Source organism: Canis aureus, chromosome 19, assembly GCF_053574225.1.
Source record: "Canis aureus isolate CA01 chromosome 19, VMU_Caureus_v.1.0, whole genome shotgun sequence".
NCBI lineage: Eukaryota > Metazoa > Chordata > Mammalia > Carnivora > Canidae > Canis > Canis aureus.
In genome coordinates, this window is record NC_135629.1 from 49066715 (window position 1) to 49090154 (window position 23440).

At 40.4% G+C, this 23440-nt stretch overlaps 1 protein-coding gene across 1 annotated transcript in view; it reads right to left on the reverse strand.

Annotated features, from left to right (window-relative positions):
* Positions 1-7208: 7208 nt before the first annotated feature.
* Positions 7209-23440, reverse strand: part of LOC144289352 (adhesion G protein-coupled receptor E2-like) — a 46169-nt gene continuing 29937 nt past the window's right edge. The window contains exon 18 of the mRNA XM_077857499.1: positions 7209-7362. The gene's annotated coding sequence lies outside the window, so the exon portion shown is untranslated. The remainder of the gene's footprint in view (positions 7363-23440) is intronic.

The window sequence follows — 23440 nt, forward strand, 5'->3', positions numbered from 1 at the left end:
ACGTTGAAGCAAATGGTGGGTATTTGTCATTTCTAATGGCTGAGTAATATTCCATTGTATACATAAACCACATCTTCTTTATCCATTCATCTTTCGATGGACACCGAGGCTCCTTCCACAGTTTGGCTATCGTGGCCATTGCTGGTATAAACATCGGGGTGCAGGTGTCCCGGCGTTTCATTGCATTTGTATCTTTGGGGTAAATCCCCAACAGTGCAATTGCTGGGTCGTAGGGCAGGTATATTTTTAACTGTTTGAGGAACCTCCACACAGTTTTCCAGAGTGGCTGCACCAGTTCACATTCCCACCAACAGTGTAAGAGGGCTCCCTTTTCTCCGCATCCTCTCCAACATTTGTGGTTTCCTGACTTGTTAAATTTCCCCATTCTCACTGGTGTGAGGTGGTATCTCATTGTGGTTTTGATTTGTATTTCCCTGATGGCAAGTGATGCAGAGCATTTTCTCATGTGCATGTTGGCGGTGTCTATGTCTTCCTCTGAGATTTCTCTTCCTGTCTTTTGCCCATTTCAGGATTGGATTGTTTGTTTCTTTGGTGTTGAGTTTGAAAAGTTCTTATAGATCTTGGAAACTAGCCCTTTATCTGATACGTCATTTGCAAATATCTTCTCCCATTCTGTAGGTTGTCTTTTAGTTTTGTTGACTGTATCCTTTGCTGTGCAAAAGCTTCCTTTCTTGATGAAGTCCCAATAGTTCATTTTTGCTTTTGTTTCTCTTGCCTTCGTGGATGTATCTTGTAAGAAATTACTGTGGCCGAGTTCAAAAAGGGTGTTGCCTGTGTTCTCCTCTAGGATTTTGATGGAATCTTGTCTCACATTTAGATCTTTCATCCATTTTGAGTTTATCTTTGTGTATGGTGAAAGAGAGTGGTCTAGTTTCATTCTTCTGCACGTGGATGTCCAATTTTCCCAGCACCATTTATTGAAGAGACTGTCTTTCTTCCAGTGGATAGTGTTTTCTCCTTCGAATATTAGTTGACCATAAAGTTGAGGGTCCACTTCTGGGTTCTCTATTCTGTTCCACTGATCTATGTGTCTGTTTTTGTGCCAGTACCACACTGTCTTGATGACCACAGCTTTGTAGTACAACCTGAAATCTGGCATTGTGATGCCCCCAGATATGGTTTTCTTTTTTAAAATTCCCCTGGCTATTCGGGGTCTTTTCTGATTCCACACAAATCTTAAAATAATTTGTTCCAACTCTCTGAAGAAAGTCCATGGTATTTTGATAGGGATTGCATTAAACGTGTCAATTGCCCTGGTTGACATTGACATTTTCACAATATTAATTCTGCCAATCCATGAGCATGGAATATTTTTCCATCTCTTTGTGTCTTCCTCAGTTTCTTTCAGAAGTGTTCTGTAGTTTTTAGGGTATAGATCCTTCACCTCTTTGGTAAGGTTTATTCCTAGGTATCTTATGCTTTTGGGTACAATTGTAAATGGGATTGACTCCTTAATTTCTCTTTCTTCAGTCTCATTGTTAGTGTATAGAAATGCCACTGACTTCTGGGCATTGATTTTGTATCCTGCCACACTGCCAAATTGCTGTATGAGTTCTAGCAATCTTGGGGTGGAGGCTTTTGGGTTTTCTATGTAGAGTGTCATGTCATTGGTGAAGAGGGAGAGTTTGACTTCTTCTTTGCCAATTCGAATGCCTTTAATGTCTTTTTGTTGTCTGATTGCTGAGGCTAGGACTTCCAGTACTATGTTGAATAGCAGTGGTGAGAGTGGACATCCCTGTCTTGTTCCTGATCTTAGGGGAAAGGCTCCCAGTGCTTCCCCATTGAGAATGATATTTGCTGTGGGCTTTTCGTAGATGGCTTTATTACTTAAATAATTGTTTTGGGATGATAGAAGGCAATGTTAACAAAGCCTAAAGACCAGATAAAATATTTGCTATGTTCATATGAGACTGATATCTATCATGTACAGAGAACTTCTAAAATTCTATAATAAAAAGGTTCATAAAATATTTTAAAATTAATCGGTAATTCACAGAAAGAGAAAAAACAAATTACTAAAAAATACATAGTAATCAAGGAAGCTAACAGAAGAAGCTAATTTTATCATGCATTAATTAGATTGAAATAAAAATCCTCGAGGGGAAAAAAAAAATCCTCGAGGGGTACCTGGATGGCTCAGTGCTTGAGCATCTGCCTTTGGCTCAGGTCATGGCCCAGGGTCCTGGGATCAAGTCCCACATCAAGCTCCCCATAGTGAGCCTGCTTCTCCTTCTACCTATGTCTCTGCCTCTCTCTGTGTCTCTTATGAATAAATAAATAAGATATTTTTTAAATCCTCAAAACTGTACAGTATTCAATATGGGTTAGACCAGGATGAAATGGTTATTGTTTTATGGCATTAGGGTAAATGATATAAACACTTTATTCAGCAATTTGTTATTAGCAATGAAAGTTTAAGATGCACATACCCACACACCTACATACCCAGGAATCCCACTTCCTTTGATCTTACCTCAGAGAAACACTACCATATTCATAGGAAGATATTTACAAGAAGGTTTTTATTAATAATAAATTTATTTTTATTGGTGTTCAATTTGCCAACATACAGAATAACACCCAGTGCTCACCCCGTCAAGTGCCCCCCTCAGTGCCCATCACCCATTCACCCTGATCCCCCGCCCTCCTCCCTTTCCACCACCCCTAGTTCAGTTCCCAGAGTTAGGAGTCTTTATGTTCTGTCTCCCTTTCTGATATTTCCTACCCATTTCTTCTCCCTTCCCTTCTATTCCCTTTCACTATTATTTATATTCCCCAAATAAATGAGAACATATAATGTTTGTCCTCCGATTGACCTATTTCACTCAGCATAATACCCTCCAGTTCCATCCACGTTGAAGCAAATGGTGGGTATTTGTCATTTCTAATGGCTGAGAAGGTTTTTTTTTTTTTAATCCATTTTGCAAGAGTGAAGTATTGAAAACTATGCAAGTAATAGAATGCACAATGCCAAGAGTGAACCCTAATGTAAACTATGGACTATGGTATATATATTATTGGAGTTCAATTTGCCAACATATAGTATAACACCCAGTGCTCTGCTGGAGATTTACCCCAACGATGCAGATGCAATGAAACGCTGGGACACCTGCACCCCAATGTTTCTAGCAGCAATGTCCACAATAGCCAAACTGTGGAAGGAGCCTCGGTGTCCATCGAAAGATGAATGGATAAAGAAGATGTGGTTTATGTATACAATGGAATATTACTCAGCCATTAGAAATGACAAATACTCACCATTTGCTTCAACGTGGATGGAACTGGAGGGTATTATGCTGAGTGAAATAAGTCAATCGGAGAAGGACAAACATTATATGGTCTCATTCTTTTGGGGAATATAAAAAATAGTGAAGGAAATAGAATGGAAGGGAGAAGAAATGGGTAGGAAATATCAGAAAGGGAGACAGAACATGAAGACTCCTAACTCTGGGAAACATACTAGGAGTGGTGGAAGGGGAGGAGGGCGGGGGGTGGGGGTAAATGGGTGATGGGCACTGAGGGGGGCACTTGGCGGGATGAGCACTGGGTGTTATTCTGTATGTTGGCAAATTGAACACCAATAAAAAATAAATTTATTATTTTTAAAAAAACACCCAGTAGTGCTCATCCCATCAAGTGCCCCCTCAGTGCCCGTCACCCAGTCCCAAATTTCTTGTTGTTTCCCACTTGCTCCCCTTCCTCCTAAGATGTTCCTGTAAGTAATGCTTTAACGTGGTCATCCTTACATTGGTTCTAAGATCACCAGTGGGTCGGGAGAATACATCCAAAGGACTGTCATCCAATACAAAAACATAAGCCCTTTTATGGGTATTTATGAGTGTACATTGATAGCCATTCATTTTCATTATGAATTAGTCAATTACAAATAATCTATTTCACAAAGAAAAACACACATTCTACATTTAAAGTAATGTTTTATACAGTTTTCTGAGGACTCTCTGTATCTGAATTTCAAGGAAAAGAGAGAAAAAGGGACGCCTGGGTGGCTCAGTGTTTGAGCGTCTGCCTTCGGCTCAAGGCATGATCTAGGAGTCCCAGGAATGAGTCTCTCTCATAAGTAAATAAAATCTTTAAAAAAAGAAATAAGGAGAGGAGAGAAATGGAGCAGAAAAATATTTAAATAATGGCTAAGAATTCCCCAAATTTGTTGAAAGACATAATTTATTGATTCACAAAGCCCTGTAAACCCTAACCAGGACAAATACAAAGAAAAGCACATCTACAGACATCCTAATCAAAATCCTAAAAAACAAAGAAAAATGACACTTTACATGAGGAGAAACCGCAACATAAGTTTTCACTGACCTCTTATCAGAAACAACTGCAGGCAGAGGACAGTGTACTGTTAACAGGAAGTAACAGTTGGAACACGTGGATGCACTGAATCAGGTGTGCCGTCACATCCAGCAGATCCAGCTTCAGGGCGGGACTATGCTGATGTAGTCAGGGCTGCAAAGAGGGCCACTTACATATGAACACTCTGTCTTACCCCATTCAATTTCTCCTCTGTCTTCTCAGATGTGCAGGTCCCTGAATTCTGACTCTGACCCTAGGACTTACTTCTGTTTATTTTAGAGGTTGGCAAACAACAGTTCATGAGCTGGCTGCCTGAGTCTGTATATAAAGTTTTATTGGCACATAGTCATTCCCATTCATTGATGTATTGTCTACATAATTGTTTTGGGGGAACAACCACAGAGTTAAGTTGAGGCCTTGTAAGAGGCCATATGGCTCACAAAGCTGAAAATATTTCCTATCTGGACCTTTAAAGAAGGTTTACTGACCTCTGGTGTAGTAGGTGAAGGATCTCAGAGATAGGCCTCATCCCCTTCCATTATAAGTGTGGTATCCAGAACAGTAGCTTCTGACCCAAATGTCCATCAAAATATCAAATATGCAACTTCTATATTCAGAATTTTCACTGCCAGGAGGTAACCCAAATGTTCATTAATAAGAAGTAGTTAAACACGATATAGCCATACTAGGGACTACTCTATAACTGTGTAAAAGCTGTGTATAAAAAATAAATTCCACAGTTTTATCCACACAGCATGAATCCATTTCTATAACATGTATGGAGATACATAAATACATATGTACATGTACAGAAATAATGATAATAAGGATAGATACAAAACTGTAAACAATAGATGCCTATAGAATGATTGTGTGTGTGTGAGAGAGAGAGAGCACAGTGAGAAGGTACACAGGAAGAGTGCTCTCACCAAATACCAAACACTGTCAAAACTAGATTTGGACTTCCCAGCCTCCACATTTGGGACAAAATAAATTTCCGTTGTTTCAGCCCTCAGTCTATGGTATTTTGTTATGGAAGTCTAAGCTAATACAAGGTCCTCAGGATTCCTGGACAGGGGAAGCATGTCTACCTTCTTCATTTCCATTTCTTTTTTTTAATAATAAATTAATTTTTTATTGGTCTTCAATTTGCCAACATACAGAATAACACAGTGCTCATCCTGTCAAGCGCCATTTCCATTTCTTTCAATTTAACATCGTGCCTTAAACAGTAAGTACTCAAATATTTGAAAAGTGCCTGAATAAATTGGTGTGGATGAAGAGTTCCCCCAAACATCCTAGGATACAGGTCAGCAAACAACAGCCCATGTGCAAAATCTGGCTCAACACCAGGTCTATGCATCATTGAGTTGCAGGTTCCCATTCATACGAGGTAAGAACAGTATTTATATTTTTAAACATGTGAAAAAAATCAAAAGAAGAATGATATTTTGTGTCATATGAACATTTCATGAAATTCAAATTCAGTGTCTAAAAATAAAGATTTATTAAAACAGTCATAACCATCAATTTATGAATGTCTATAGCAGTTTTCATGCTACAATGGCAGAGTCATATTGTTGCTATATATTCTAGCAGTGATGTCTAATTTCATGTGTTAATTTGACTGGGCCCCAGGATGCCAGATAGCTGGTTAAACATGATTTCTAGGTGTATCTGTAAGGGTGTTTCCAGAAGAGATTAGCATTTCAATGGACTGGGTAAAGCAGAAGGTGCTCTCCAATGTGGATAGGCATCTTCCAATCCCTTGAGGGCCTAAATAAAATTTTTTTAAGTGGAAGAAGGTTGAAAGAATTCAGTCTGGTAAATTGACTGGGACGTACATCTTCTACAATCAACAGGCTCAAATCTCAGGCCTTCAGACACAGTATGGAATCTATACCATCAGCTCCCAGGATCTCAGGCCTTTAAACTAAACCACCATCTTTCCTGGGTCTCCAGCTTGCAGAAAGCAGACTGTGGGACTCAGCTCCATAATCACATGAGCCAATACTTCATTATAAATCCCTTCATGGGAGTTGGGTAGGGGGATGGGGTGGCTGGGTGACGGGCACTGAGGGGGGCACTGGATGGGATGAGCACTGGATGTTATACTATATGTTGGCAAACCGGACTCCAATAAAAAATATACAAATATATTATATATATATATATACATATATATATATATATATATATATATATAAAATCCCTTCATAAAAACGTGTGTGTGTGTGTGTGTGTGTGTGTGTGTGTGTGTGTGTGTTCTGTTGGTTCTATTTCTCTGGACAACCCTGACTAATACACTGGCCCACAAAGCCTGAAACATACATCTCATGATCGGAGTTTTCCAACTATCTGTATCATCAGGTGATGATGAAACAAGACAGCAATGACTGTGAAATGGATCATGTTTCAGTTGTCCAGCTATAGAGATGTGATTTATAGGAATCTTTCAGACTCTGAGTCAACCATAGCTGCGAAAATCACTTTATTTCCCCCTGAAATCTCAATGAAGGTTAAACCTGTGTCTCTTGTGATCACTCCCTTGGACCTAGTGAGAAATTGATATCTTTGAAAGTATGAATAATTAAGCTCACAGAACAAAGAAATTTCAAAATCCAGACTCTGGGGTGAACATTTCCACTTTCATGGTTGCTGTAGGTAAGAAAATCCATTGAGGCAGGTTTTCCTGCTCATAGACGTTCAGCATCTAGAAGCATCTTTGTAGGAAGGAGAGGCTTCAGAAAAGGTTGTAAACCAAAGTGACCAAGAAATTGGTCCACAGATGGCTCTTTATATGTTGAGAGTTTTCTAAGCACACTGAAGGGCACAGACAAATTCCAGATTTTGCAGGCATTGAGTATCAAGCAAGGTTGACTTCTTTCACACTGTTGACATGGTGAATTTCTTGAAATACACACACAATGAAGTCTTGTTTATCCTCTCTCAAGGGCTCAGAGATTAACAGTTCCAATTTTCCATGGGAGATGGGGATATAATTCATCAGATTTTTTAATTGACCTAGAAAAAAAATATTTAGAAATGATATACAAGACTACAGAAAGATAATTCAAAAAATTCCTTTGAAGCATCTGGGTGGCTGAGTCAGTTACACATCTGACTCTTGGATTCAGCTCAAGTCATGATGAAAGCCATGATATCGAGCCCCATGTTGGGCTCCACACTCAGTGCACAGTCTGCTTGAGATTCTCTCTCCCTCTCCTTCTGTCCCTCCCTCTCCACATCTCTCTCTCTCAAAATTAATCAACAAATCTTTTTTAAAAGTTTCCTTTGAAAAAAAGATATAGGAAATTTAAGAAGCTTTCAGTCACAAAATCCCCTTGCCAAGTGAATATGTCAGAGTAAAATATCAGATATTTCTGACATCTTCACCAGAAGTCCCATCTCCCTATATTTCTTAACCCCTAAGTTACAAAAGATAAGAGTAATGAAATGTGCGATAGAAAAATATTATCTGTTTCAAGATGTATGTCCAAATCGCTCTGATACAGGGTTTGTGAAATGCTACTCTACATATAGAGAAACTAAAAAGATGGGAAATTTTTTTAACATTTTATTTATTTATTCATGAGAGACACAGAGAGTCAGAGACTTAAGCAGAGGGAGAGGCAGGCTCCATGAAGGGAGCCTGATGTGGGACTCAATCCTGGGACTCCAGGATCTCGCCCTGGGCCAAAGGCAGATGGTCAACTGCTGAGCCACCTAGGCGTTTCAGTAAGTGAGAAATTAACACAAGGTCAGAAACATACCGGCACTGAGGTGGGCACTTGACAGGATGAGCACTGGGTATTATTCTATATGTTGGCAAATTGAATACCAATAAAAAATAAATTTATAAAAAAAAGAAATGTTATCTGTTGTCAATCAGCTAAGATGTAAAGGAAAAAACACTGAATTCTCCTTTTCCCACTTATCCTTGTCATTCCCAATATGAGTTATTTGTTCCTGTGTCTATAGGAACTTTAGTGTGATTTCTGGTTTTTGAGTTAGGCAACTTCACATGCTTATCTCTACACAATGAGCTTATAAAAAATATGCATCATGAAATTACTTAGAACTAAACACAAGTGCTTTTCTTGAACAAGACTACAGGACACCACAGAAGAGATGACAGGATGAGAGGGAAACATTCCTTATATCTTTAAACACCAGAGGCACCAAATTTTAGGAGACAGTAGAAGATACAAATACGTAAAGGAATGAATTTGCTTAGTCCTTTTCCCAAAGACAGTAGAAACAGTGATAAGATTACTCAAATTTTAATACATTCCTTGGCTTTGAGGTGCTATTTTTCTCACAGAAAGTATGTTTTTTCACTGTATAGATCATCACAGGGGGTGGGGGTTGATATTTACTCAAATACTATAACCTGAGGCAGATTTTGGTGGCTCTACAATAGGCAAACCAAACCTATGTACAGTAGACATCCTACCATAGTGTGGTACACAGAGTAAGGATTCCACAAAAGATGCCCACATTCTAATCTCTGGATCCTGTGAATATTTCATTTTACACAGAAAAAAATTGACTTTCCAGATAAAATTAAGTATTGTAAATGGAAAGTGAGGCAATGTAATGATTAAGGTCTTTTTAAGGGAAAGAGGGAGGCAGGAAAGTCGAAAAGAGCAAGGGAGATACAATGACAGAAGCAAGGGAGAGAGAAAATGTGTGTGTGTGTGTGTGTGTGTGTGTGAGAGAGAGAGAGAGAGAGAGAGAGAGAGAGAGAGAGATAGAGAGAGAGAGAGTGATAGAGTTACAGTTGAAGATGCTGCACTGTAGGCTTTGAAAGGTGAATAGAGTGAGGGGCTACTAGCTAAGGTATGCAGCCAGCCTCTAGGTGCTGGAAAAAAAACAAGAATTCAAACTTTCCTCAAGTCTCCAGAGGGAACTCAGCTATGCTGACACCTTGATTTTACTCCCATAAGACCCATTTGAAACTTTAAACTTCTAGATATGTAAGATAAATGTTTCTGTTTTTTTAAAGATTTACTAATTTATTTTTTAATAATAAATTTATTTTTTATTGGTGTTCAATTTGCCAACATACAGAATAACACCCAGTGCTCATCCCATCAAGTGCCCCCCTCAGTGTCCACCATCCAGTCATCCCCACTCCCCACCCTCCTCCACCCCTAGTTCGTTTCCCAGAGTTAGGAGTCTTCATGTTCTGTCTCCCTTTCTGATATTTCCTACCCATTTCTTCTCCCTTCCCCTCTATTCCCTTTCTTTTCTTTTTACCCTTTCACTATTATTTATATTACCCAAATGAATGAGACCATATAATGTTTGTTTTAGAGAGAGAGGGAGAACAGTGGGAGGGGAAGAAGGAGAGAGAATCTCAAGCATACTCAACGCTGAGCACAGGGCCTGATGTGGGGCTTGATCTTAGGATGCTGAGTTCATGACCTGAATTGAAATCAAGAGTCAGATGCTTAACCAACTGAGCCACCTAGGCACCTTTAATGCTTATGTTGCTTTTAGCAGTAGGTCTGCGATAACTTGTTACAATAGCAATAGGAAACTAATACAAAGAATCCATGTGGAAATACCCATTTACTGGAATTCCGGAGTGAGAGAAGCTCAGATATTATTTAGGGACTCCTAGGGATTAGCTTCCAGGAATGAAGATTGGCCTTGCTGAGAACTGGCTGACACCAAAAATATGGAGGGTTAAGTACTATTAGCATTCCCTAAACAGAAAGATGTGGACTATCTGTTACATTCTTGCTGAATAACTGCAATCCCCCAGTGGGACAAGGCTGTGATACAGCCAGAATGGAACATCTCAGATCTGTGTGACTGCCCCTTATGTGATGGCATCAGTTGTACTAAGGGATGTTGCATTAGCTCCCAGTTAGGTGGATGGGGTTACATTCCCCATCCTTGGCTGAATCAACATCTACAGTGTATGTGGGAGATATTCAGCCCCCCTCCCACCAATGCATGACCCACCTGAAAGCCTACATAAGGAAGCCAGAAATTAGCTCCAATTCAGTGATTCTAAGACAACTGTCTCATGTGTAAGGAAGAGAAGGAGGGGGCAACGGAAGATTTAAAATGTGTGGCAATTTGACCCAGTTCACATAGCAAGCACTTGGGAGAGTGGGATTTCATTCCAGACCTGTTTCAGTCCAGACCTGTTTCAGTCAGTGTATCTACACAATGCTCTTGGTTCATAAGGAAATACTTGGGTCTTAATAAGTAGATGTGAAGGTCACTAATAAAACCACAAGCCTGAGAAGTAACTTGAAATTTGCGAGAAAGGGTGCATCATTACCGAATCAGTAGTTTATTCTACTGTATTATTACCCTCCTGGTCAGGCAATTCATTCTATTATTTATTCCTTCACTTGTTTGCTCTCTAGACCATTAATGAGCACTGGGAAAGTTAGAAAGAGATTGATGAGCAAGACAGTTCCTGCACCTTCTGCAGCTGCACTCTGTGCATTTAATTTAAATAGTCATGCAGCAGTTATGTATCGAGCATTTCTATGTGCCTAGCATCATGTGAAATGCTGGGGATACATTAGAGGGGAAAACCAACATGGCACCTGTTGGGCCTGGAATCTACAGGGAAGACAGATACAAAGCAAATAGTGAAAACCAAGACTAAAATGACTCTGACAAATGCTCTGCAGGAAAGGCCATCAGGGTGAAAAACAAGAGAACCTGACCTAACCTAAGCAGGAAGAGAAGGCTTCTTGGAGGAATGGACACGTGAACTGAGATGTGAAGGCTGACATACTTTTGAGTCGAGGAAAACAAAAGAGTGTTTCAAGGACAAGGAATATGTGCAAAGCCTTTGTACCAAAGAAACACAGTGAATTTAAAAAATTGAAAGAAATCTGATCTGGCCAGAATGATGGTACATTCATAATAGACGAAGCTGGAGAGGTGAGCAGGAGACAACCCAAGCAGGTCCTCATTGATTTACAGATTTGAGGTTTGATCCTACATGTAATGAGTTTAACAAAGGGGTGACACGATTTTATTTGTGTTTTGAAAAGATCCCTCTGATTTGTATGTAAAGGTGCACAGGAAGGTGACAAGACTAGAAAGGGGTGGTCAGTTAGGTGGAAACTGCAGCTATTTAGGCAGGTAAAGATAGCAGTGTCCTAAGAAGGGGTGATGAAGATTGAGCCTGCTGGACACACTGGGAACATATTGAGAATATAAAACTAGGATTGTATAATGGATATGCTGTGCTGGGAAATAAGATCATTACTGAGGATAACTTTTAAAGAGTCCAAACTTGTGCCACAAGATGAATGTAGTGCATCCAGAGAAAGACATCATGGGAAAGGACTGAACTGGGGTAAAGATTGCAAGTCTTTTACTAGAAGGCTGAGTTAGTTCTAGATATGAGAAATAAGAAACTGGAAATACTCATCTAGATCTCAGAGATCAGATAGAGAAATGTACATGGCTGTCATTTGTATTTAGATGGTAATTGAACCTAAAGGATAGATGCTATTGTCTAGGAGGAAAGAACTTAATGAGAACTGAAGTGCTTCTGGAACTGATCCATTGGATGGAGCTATAAAGGAAACAGAGAAAAAAAGCTAGAGAGAATGGAAGAAAGACGTAGAAGTCTGTATGAGTAGAATCTAGAGGAGATAAGGATGGAGTGTTCCATCAGAAAAGATGAATAGTGTCCCCCGTTTCTAAGAAAACTTTCAGGGACATGGAGATCATTGTAGGTCTAAGAGATGTTTGATTGGGTGGCATGATAAGGGAAAGAAACCACACTTGCAAAGGTTGGGGAAGTAGAGAGTACATTTAAGCAGAGAGAAGTCAACTCTTGTCTGGCAGCTAAAAGTGGGGCAAGTTACACTCATTTTTTTAAGACAGAAGAGAACCAGAGGGAGCAGGATGGTGGAAGAGTAGAGTCCCCAAGTCACTGTCCCCACCAAATTACCTAGATAACTTTCAAATCATCCTGAAAACCTACGAATTCAGCCTGAGATTTAAAGAGAGAACAGGTGGAATGCTACAGTGAGAAGAATTCGCGCTTCTGTAGGAAGACGGGGAAAAAAATAAAGAAATAAAAGGCATCCAAGGGGGAGGGACCCCCGCAGGAGCTGGGCTAAGGCCGCCCCGAGTGCCCCCAGGACATGAAAGCCCAGACCCGGAGAAGCAGGAGCTTTACCAACCTTCCCAGAGGGAAAGGCGCTCGCAGGGAGCTCGGACAGGACCCCAGGAGGGCGGGGATGCCCTCAGGCTTCCTGGGACACTAACAGAGGACCTGCGCCCCAGGGGAGAGCATGCCACACCCCACAGCCGAGCTCCCTAAAGGGTGCAGCACACGCCTGGCTGGACCCGGGAGCAGCTCGGAGGTGGCTCAGGTGGCGGCTCCCCACAGAGGGGGCTGAGGGTCCCAGGAGCTAGATTCCAGCAGCGCAGGCCAGGGAGCCCAGGGTGCGGGGGGACACAGCCCAAGATCCGGACAGGCAGACGCCGGGAGAGCCCAGGACAGCCAGGATGCTCCTGCCCCTGGGCGGCACCCAGCTGTGCAGATCAGCGGCCAGCCCCCGGAGCATCCAGGCCCCTGCAGACTGAGAGCTCCATAGTTACTGCAGGAGTTGACTCTAGGGCTGGAGAGATGGCCGCCGCCACTGTTGTTGTTCCTCCTGGGTCCTCACAGGAAAAACAACCCCCACTGAGCTTCACAGTGGTCCCACAGGATGAACAGGAAAAACAACTCCACTGAGCTCCCCCAAGAGCTCACACCTCAGAATCAGCACAGCAAGCCCCTCCCCCAGAAGACCAGCTAGAAGGACAGGGTAAAAGCAAGTTATTGACCAAGCAGCACCGGAAAGTTCCAGGGGAAGTCAAGGGATTTGCAATATATACAATGAGACGATACTCCCCCTTATTTTTTGGTTTCTGTTTGCTTCCACCTCCCCCCCTTTTCTTCTTTTCTTCTCTTCTCTTTTTTTTCTTTTTCTTTCTTTTTTATTGTCTCTCTTTTTCTCCTTTTCCCAATACAACTTGCTTATGGCCACTCTGCACTGAGCAAAATGACTAGAAGGAAAAACTCACCTCAAAAGAAGGAATCAGAAACAGTCCTCTCTCCCACAGGGTTACAAAAATTGGATTAAATTCAATGTCAGAAAGCCAATTCAGAAGCACTATTATAAAGCTACTGGTAGCTCTAGTAAAAAGCATAAAGGATTCAAGAGACTTCATGACTGCAGAATTTAGATCTAATCAGGCAGAAATTAAAAATCAATTGAATGAGATGCAATCCAAACTAGAGGTCCTAACAATGAGGGTTAATGAGGAAGAAGAAAGTGACATAGAAGACAAGTTGATGGCAAAGAGGGAAACTGAGGAAAAAATAGACAATTAAAAGACCACGAGGATAGATTAAGGGAAATAAATGACAGCCTGAGGAAGAAAAACCTACGTTTAATTGGGGTTCCTGAGGGTGCCAAAAGGGACAGAGGGCCAGAATTTGTATTTCAACAATTCATAGCTGAAAACTTTCCTAATCTGGAAAGGGAAACAGGCATTCAGATCCGGGAAATAGAGAGATTCCCCCCTAAAATAAAATTTAAAAAACTGTTCAACACCTCGACATTTAATAGTGAAGCTTGCAAATTCCAAAGATAAAGAGAAGATCCTTAAAGCAGCAAGAGACAAGACTTTTATGGGGAGGAGTATTAGGGTAACAGCAGACCTCTCCACAGAGACCTGGCAGGCCAGAAAGGGCTGGCAGGATATATTCAGGGTCCTAAATGAGAAGAAAATGCATACAACCAAGAATACTTTATCCAGCAAGGCTCTCCTTCAAAAGGGGAAGGAGAGATAAAGAGCTTCCAAGACAGGCAGGAACTGAAAGAATATGTGACCTCCAAACCAGCTCTGCAAGAAATTTTAAGGGGGACTCTTAAAATTCCCCTTTAAGAAGAAGTCCAGTGGAACAATCCACAAAAACAAGGACTGAACAGATATCATGATGACATTAAACTCATATCTGTCAATAGTAACTCTGAATGTGAACAGGCTTAATGACCCCATCAAAAGGCGCAGGGTATCACACTGGATAAAAAAGCAAGACCCATCTATTTGCTGTCTACAAGAGACTCATTTTAGACAGAAGGACACCTACAGCCTGAAAATAAAAGGTTGGAGAACCATTTACCGTTCAAATGGTCCTCAAAAGAAAGCAGGGGTAGCCATCCTTATATCCGATAAACTAAAATTTACCCCGAAGACTGTAGTGAGAGATGAAGAGGGACACTATATCATACTTAAAAGATCTATCCAACAAGAGGACCTAACAATCATGAATATTTATACCCCGAATGTGGGAGCTGCCAAATATATCAATCAATTAATAACCAAAATGAAGAAATACTTAGATAATAATACACTTATACTTGGTGACTTCAATCTAGCTCTTTCTATACTCGATAGGTTCTAAGCACGTCTCCAAAGAAATGAGAACTTTAAATGATACACTGCACCAGATGGATTTCACAGATATCGACAGAACTTTACATCCAAACTCAACTGAATACACATTCTTCTCAAGTGCACATGGAACTTTCTCGAGAATAGACCACATACTGGGTCACAAATCGGGTCTGAACTGATACCAAAAGATTGGGATCATCCCCTGCATATTCTCAGACCATAATGCCTTGAAATTAGAACTAAATCACAACAAGAAGTTCGGAAGGACCTCAAACACGTGGAGGTTAAGGACCATCCTGCTAAAAGATGAAAGGGTCAACCAGGAAATTAAGGAAGAATTAAAAAGATTCATGGAAACTAATGAGAATGAAGATACAACCGTTCAAAATCTATGGGATACAGCAAAAGCAGTCCTAAGGGGGAAATACATCGCAATACAAGCATCCATTCAAAAACTAGATAGAACTCAAATACAAAAGATAACCTTACACATAAAGGAGCTAGAGAAAAAACAGCAGATAGATCCTATACCCAGCAGAAGAAGAGAGTTAATTAAGATTCGAGCAGAACTCAACAAAATCGAGACCAGAAGAACTGTGGAACAGATCAACAAAACCAGGAGTTGGTTCTTTGAAAGAATTAATAAGATAGATAAACCATTAGCCAGCCTTATTAAAAAGAAGAGAGAGAAGACTCAAATTAATAAAATCATGAATGAAAAAAAAAATAAAAAAATAAAAAAATAAAAAAAAAAAAATAAAATCATGAATGAGAAAGGAGAGATCACTACCAACACAAAGGAAATACAAACGATTTTAAAAACATATTATGAACAGCTATACGCCAATAAATTAGGCAATCTAGAAGAAATGGACGCATTCCTGGAAAGCCACAAACTACCATAACTGGAACAGGAAGAAATAGAAAACCTGAACAGGCCAATAACCAGGGAGGAAATTGAAGCAGTCATCAAAAACCTCCCAAGACACAAGAGTCCAGGGCCAGATGGCTTCCCAGGGGAATTTTATCAAACGTTTAAAGAAGAAACCATACCTATTCTCCTAAAGCTGTTTGGAAAGATAGAAAGAAATGGAGTACTTCCAAATTCATTCTATGAGGCCAGCATCACCTTAATTCCAAAACCAGACAAAGACCCCACCAAAAAGGAGAATTACAGACCAATATCCCTGATGAACATGGATGCAAAATTTCTCAACAAGATACTGGCCAATAGGATCCAACAGTACATTAAAAAAATTATTCACCATGACCAAGTAGGATTTCTCCCTGGGACACAAGGCTGGTTCAACACCCGTAAAACAATCAATGTGATTCATCATATCAGCAAGAGAAAAACCAAGAACCATATGATCCTCTCATTGGATGCAGAGAAAGCATTTGACAAAATACAGCATCCATTCCTGATCAAAACTCTTCAGAGTGTAGGGATAGAGGGAACATTCCTCGACATCTTAAAAGCCATCTATGAAAAGCCCACAGCAAATATCATTCTCAATGGGGAAGCACTGGGAGCCTTTCCCCTAAGATCAGGAACAAGACAGGGATGTCCACTCTCACCACTGCTGTTCAACATAGTACTGGAAGTCCTAGCCTCAGCAATCAGACAACAAAAAGACATTAAAGGCATTCAAATTGGCAAAGAAGAAGTCAAACTCTCCCTCTTTGCCGATGACATGATACTCTACATAGAAAACCCAAAAATCTCCACCCCAAGATTGCTAGAACTCATACAGCAATTCGGTAGCGTGGCAGGATACAAAATCAATGCCCAGAAGTAAGTGGCATTTCTATACACTAACAATGAGACTGAAGAAAGAGAAATTAAGGAGTCAATCCCATTTACAATTGCACCCAAAAGCATAAGATACCTAGGAATAAACCTAACCAAAGATGTAAAGGATCTATACCCTCAAAACTATAGAACACTTCTGAAAGAAATTGAGGAAGACACAAAGAGATGGAAAAATATTCCATGCTCATGGATTGGCAGAATTAATATTGTGAAAATGTCAATGTTACCCAGGGCAATATACACGTTTAATGCAATCCCTATCAAAATACCATGGACTTTCTTCAGAGAGTTAGAACAAATTATTTTAAGATTTGTGTGGAATCAGAAAAGACCCTGAATAGCCAGGGGAATTTTAAAAAAGAAAACTATATCTGGGGGCATCACAATGCCAGATTTCAGGTTGTACTACAAAGCTGTGGTCATCAAGACAGTGTGCTACTGGCACAAAAACAGACGCATAGATCAGTGGAACAGAATAGAGAATCCAGAAGTGGACCCTGAACTTTATGGGCAACTAATATTCGATAAAGGAGGAAAGACTATCCACTGGAAGAAAGACAGTCTCTTCAATAAATGGTGCTGGGAACATTGGACATCCACATGCAGAAGAATGAAACTAGACCACTCTCTTTCACCATACACAAAGATAAACTCAAAATGGATGAAAGATCTAAATGTGAGACAAGATTCCATCAAAATCCTAGAGAAGAACACAGGCAACACCCTTTTTGAACTCGGCCATAGTAACTTCTTGCAAGATACATCCACGAAGGCAAAAGAAACAAAAGCAAAAATGAACTATTGGGACTTCATCAAGATAAGAAGCTTTTGCACAGCAAAGGATACAGTCAACAAAACTCAAAGACAACCTACAGAATGGGAGAAGATATTTGCAAATGACGTATCAGATAAAGGGCTAGTTTCCAAGATCTATAAAGAACTTCTTAAACTCAACACCAAAGAAACAAACAATCCAATCATGAAATGGGCAAAAGACATGAACAGAAATCTCACAGAGGAAGACATAGACATGGCCAACATGCATATGAGAAAATGCTCTGCATCACTTGCCATCAGTGAAATACAAATCAAAACCACAATGAGATACCACCTCACACCAGTGAGAATGGGGAAAATTAACAAGGCAGGAAACAACAAATGTTGGAGAGGATGTGGAGAAAAGGGAACCCTCATACACTGTTGGTGGGAATGTGAACTGGTGCAGCCACCCTGGAAAACTGTGTGGAGGTTCCTCAAACAGTTAAAAATATACCTGCCCTACGACCCAGCAATTGCACTATTGGGGATTTACCCCAAAGATACAAATGCAATGAAACGCCGGGACACCTGCACCCCGATGTTTATAGCAGCAATGGCCACGATAGCCAAACTGTGGAAGGAGCCTCGGTGTCCAACGAAAGATGAATGGATAAAGAAGATGTGGTTTATGTATACAATGGAATATTACTCAGCTATTAGAAATGACAAATACCCACCATTTGCTTCAACGTGGATGGAACTGGAGGGTATTATGCTGAGTGAAGTAAGCCAGTCGGAGAAGGACAAACATTATATGTTCTCATTCATTTGGGGAATATAAATAATAGTGAAAGGGAATATAAGGGAAGGGGGAAGAAATATGTGGGAAATATCAGAAAGGGAGACAGAACGTAAAGACTGCTAACTCTGGGAAACGAACTAGGGGTGGTGGAAGGGGAGGAGGGCGTGGGGTGGGAGTGAATGGGTGACGGGCACTGGGGGTTATTCTGTATGTTAGTAAATTGAACACCAATAAAAAAAAAACCAGGAGTTGGTTCTTTGAAAGAATTAATATATACATAAACCATTAGCCAGCCTTATTAAAAAGAAGAGAGAGAAGACTCAAATTAATAAAATCATGAATGAGAAAGGAGAGATCACTACCAACACCAAGGAAATACAAATGATTTTAAAAACATATTATGAACAGCTATACGCCAATAAATTAGGCAATCTAGAAGTGGACGCATTCCTGGAAAGCCACAAGCTACCAAAACTGGAACAGGAAGGAATAGAAAACCTGAACAGGCCAATAACCAGGGAGGAAATTGAAGCAGTCATCAAAAACCTCCCAAGACACAAGAGTCCAGGGCCAGATGGCTTCCCAGGGGAATTCTATCAAACGTTTAAAGAAGACATCATACCTATTCTACTAAAGCTGTTTGGAAAGAGAAAGAGATGGAGTACTTCCAAATTCGTTCTATGAGGCCAGCACCACCTTAATTCCAAAACCAAAGACTCCACCAAAAAGGAGAATTACCGACCAATATCCCTGATGAACATGGATGCAAAAATTCTCAACAAGATACTAGCCAATAGGATCCAACAATACATTAAGATTATTCACCATGACCAAGTGAGATTTATCCTCCGATGCAAGGCTGGTTCAACACCCATAAAACAATCAATGTGATTCATTATATCAGCAAGAGAAAAAACAAGAATCATACGATCCTCTCATTAGATGCAGAGAAAGCATTTGACAAAATACAGCATCCATTCTTGATCACATCTTCAGAGTGTTGGGATAGAGGGAACATTCCTCAGCATCTTAAAGGCCATCTATGAAAAGCCCACAGCAAATATCATTCTCCATGGGAAAACACTGGGAGCCTTTCCCCTAAGATCAGGAACAAGACAGGGATGTTCACTCTCACCACTGCTATTCAATATAGTACTGGAAGTCCTAGCCTCAGCAATCAGACAACAAAAAGAAAGAAAAGGCCTTTAAATTGGCAAAGACGAAGTCAAACTCTCCCTCTTCGCCAATGACATGATACTCTACATAGAAAACCCAAAAGCCTCCACCCCAAGATTGCTAGTACTCATACAGCAATTTGGCAGTGTGGCAGGATACAAAATCAATGCCCAGAAGTCAGTGGCATTTCTACATACTGAGATGGAAGAAAGAGAAATTAAGGAGTCAATCCCATTTACAATTGCACCCAAAAGCATAAGATACCTAGGAATAAACCTTACCAAAGAGGTGAAGGATCTATACCCTAAAAACTACAGAACACTTCTGAAAGAAATTGAGGAAGACACAAAGAGATGGAAAAATATTCCTTGCTCATGGATTGGCAGAATTAATATTGTGAAAATGCCAATGTCAACCAGGGCAATTGACACGTTTAATGCAATCCCTATCAAAATACCATGGACTTTCTTCAGAGAGTTGGAACAAATTATTTTAAGATTTGTGTGGAATCAGAAAAGACCCCGAATAGCCAGGGGAATTTTAAAAAAGAAAACCATATCTGGGGGCATCACAATGCCAGATTTCAGGTTGTACTACAAAGCTGTGGTCATCAAGACAGTTTGGTACTGGCACAAAAACAGACACATAGATCAATGGAACAGAATAGAGAACCCAGAAGTGGACCCTCAACCCTATGGTCAACTAATATTCCACAAAGCAGGAAAGACTATCCACTGGAAGAAAGACAGTCTCTTCAATAAATGGTGCTGGGAAAATTGGACATCCACATGCAGAAGAATGAAACTAGACCACTCTCTTGCACCATACACAAAGAGAAACTCAAAATGGATGAAAGATCTAAATGTGAGACAAGATTCCATCAAAATCCTAGAGAACACGGGCAACACCTTTTTTGAACTTGGCCACATTAACTTCGTGCAAGATCCATCCATGAAAGCAAGAGAAACAAAAGCAAAAATGAACTATTGGGACTTCATCAAGATGTGGAGCTTTTGCATAGCCAAAGGTAAAAAACTAAAAGACAACCTACAGAATGGGAGGAGATATTTGCAAATGACGTATCAGATAAAGGGCTAGTATCCAAGATTTATAAAGAACTCTTTAAACTCTCCTAACTCTGGGAAATGAACTAGGAGAGGTGGAAGGGGAAGTGGGCGGGGGGTGGGGATGACTGGGTGGTGGGCGCTGAGGTGGGCACTTGACAGGATGAGTACTGGGTGTTATTCTCTATGTTGACAAATTGAGCACCAATAAAAAACAAATTTATTTTTAAAAAAATAATAAAAATAATAATAAAAATAAAAAATAAAAAAAGAACTTCTTAAACTCAACAGCAAAGAAACAAACATCCAATCATGAATTGGGCAAACGACTTGAATAGAAATCTCACAGAGGAAGACATAGACATGGCCAACATGCACATGAGAAAATGCTCTGCATCCCTTACCATAAGGGAAATACAAATCAAAATCACAGTGAGATACCACTTCACACCAGTGAGAATGGGGGAAGTTAACAAGGCAGGAAACCACAAATGTTGGAGAGGATGTGGAGAAAGGGGAATCCTCTTGCACTGTTGGTGGGAATGTGAACTGGTGCAGCCACTCTGGAAAACTGCGTGGAGGTTCCTCAAAGAGTTAAAAATACATCTGCCCTATGACCCAGCAATTGCACTGCTTCGGATTTACCCCAAACATACAGATGCAATGAAACGCTGGGACACCTGCACCCTGATGTTTCTAGCAGCAATGTCCACAATAGCCAAACTGCAGAAGGAGCCTCGGTGTCCATCGAAAGATGAATGGATAAAGAAGATGTGGTCTATGTATACAATGGAGTATTACTCAACCATTAGAAACGGCAAATACCCACCATTTGCTTCAACGTGGATGGAACTGGAAGGTATTATGCTGAGTGAAGTAGGTCAATTGGAAAAGAACAAACATTATATGGTCTCATTCATTTGGGGAATATAAATAATAGTGAAAGGGAATATAAGGGAAGGGAAAAGAAATGTGTGGGAAATATCAGAAAGGGAGACAGAATATAAAGACTCCTAACTCTGGGAAACGAACTAGGGGTGGTGGAAGGGCTGTGGGCGCGGGTGGGGGTGACTGGGTGATGGGCACTGAGGGGGGCACTTGACGGGATGGGCACTGGGTGTTATTCTATGTGTTGGCTAATTGAACACCAATAAAAAATAATTTATAATAAAAGAATTAAATTAAATTAAGTTAAAAAAGAAAGGACAAATACCCACCATTGGCTTCGATGTGGATGGAACTGGAGGGTATTATGCTGAGTGAAATAAGTCAATCGGAGAAGGACAAACATTATATGGTCTCATTCATTTGGGGAATATAAATAATAGTGAAAGGGAATAAAGGGGAAAGGTGAAAAAATGAGTCGGAAATATCAGAAAGGGAGACAGAACATGAAAGTCTCCTAACTCTGGGAAACGAACTGGGGTGGTGGAAGGGGAGGTGGGCGGTGGGTGTGGGTGACTGGGTGATGGGCACTGAGGGGGGCACTTGATGGGATGAGCACTGGGTGTTATGCTATATGTTGGCAAATTGAACTCCAATAAAAAAATAAAATAAAAGACAGAAGAGAACCAAACATGTTTCCATGATTATGGGAGAATATGTTGAGATGGCGCCAGAGGGCGGGAGAGAGAGAGGGTGAGAATATATGAACAATAATTAAAGATAATTGATAAGGTATGAAGGATGGAATCCGAAGAACAGGGGGTAGCACTCATCCTAGAGGAGAGAAATTGCACCAATGATAAAGGACTGTGGACAGGATGCATGCTGATATTTGGTTGGTATGGTCGATGACACAGACTTCACCAGGTATCATCATCAGATGACTCTGAATTCTCTATGAAATAGGTGATATGACATTTACTGAGGAAGGTGGAGGAGACAGAAGATTCGGTGGCAGAACCAGTGCTATAAGTAATGCAGGATGACTTCCTAGCAGCAGAGTGGGCTCCTTTAGATAGGAGCAGAGACTCGGGGAAGTCTTTAAGAGAAAATGGAAGAGGTGAGAAACATTTGGAAAGAAATCTGTTCAATCTAAGTCAGTAAGTGTTGGTTCTTAGTAACCATTCCCATGAATTATCCCTGCCATTACTTGCTTTTCCTTCCTGGTTTCTCAGTGGGTAGAGGGTGTTGAAAATACCAGGCAGCCTTATAAGAAATTCCAAAATACAAGCTAACATTTCTGTTTAATATATAAATATGTATATCAACCTCCCCCATGTTTCTCTTTCCGGGGCTGCTGCATAGTAACTGTGAGATATAGGTGGGTGTAAAGAAAAAGCATAGGATAACATAGCTCTGAGTAGAATGTGCATCACTGCTTCAGATCATTGACTCTTGTTTACTTAGTTAGCTATGCTTACCATATAGCAGGTGTTTCATAAGTCAATCGGAGAAGAACAAGCATTATATGGTCTCATTCATTTGGGGAATATAAATAATAGTGAAAGGGAATAGAGGGGAAGGGAGAAGAAATGAGTAGGAAATATCAGAAAGGGAGACAGAACATGGAAGACTCCTAACTCTGGGAAACGAACTAGGGGTGGTGGAAGGGGAGGAGGGCAGGGGGTGGGGGTGACTGGTTGGCGGGCACTGAGGGGGGCACTTGACGGGATGAGCACTGGGTGTTATGCTAAATGTTGGCAAATTGAACACCAATAAAAAGTAAATTTATTATTTAAAAAAAAAGATGTTGATGTGTAAGTGTTAAGATGAACACAATACCCTAAGGAGCAAAATATATTCTTAAACAAATCTTTAAAAAGAGACTATTGCTAACAGTTAAAGATAATGGATAAGGCATGAATGATGGGATCCAAAGAACAGGTGGAAGCACCGTCTTCATAGAGGAGTCAGAAAGTTAATAATTAATTAATAACTAAATTGTTAACATTAAATTAATAGATAAAAGATGGGCATTTAAGGGGGCACTTGACAGGATGAGCACTGGATGTTATAGTATATGTTGGCAAATCGAATTCCAATAAAAAAATATACAAAAAAAGCAAATCAAGTGTGAGCCACTGAAGGGCCTATTCT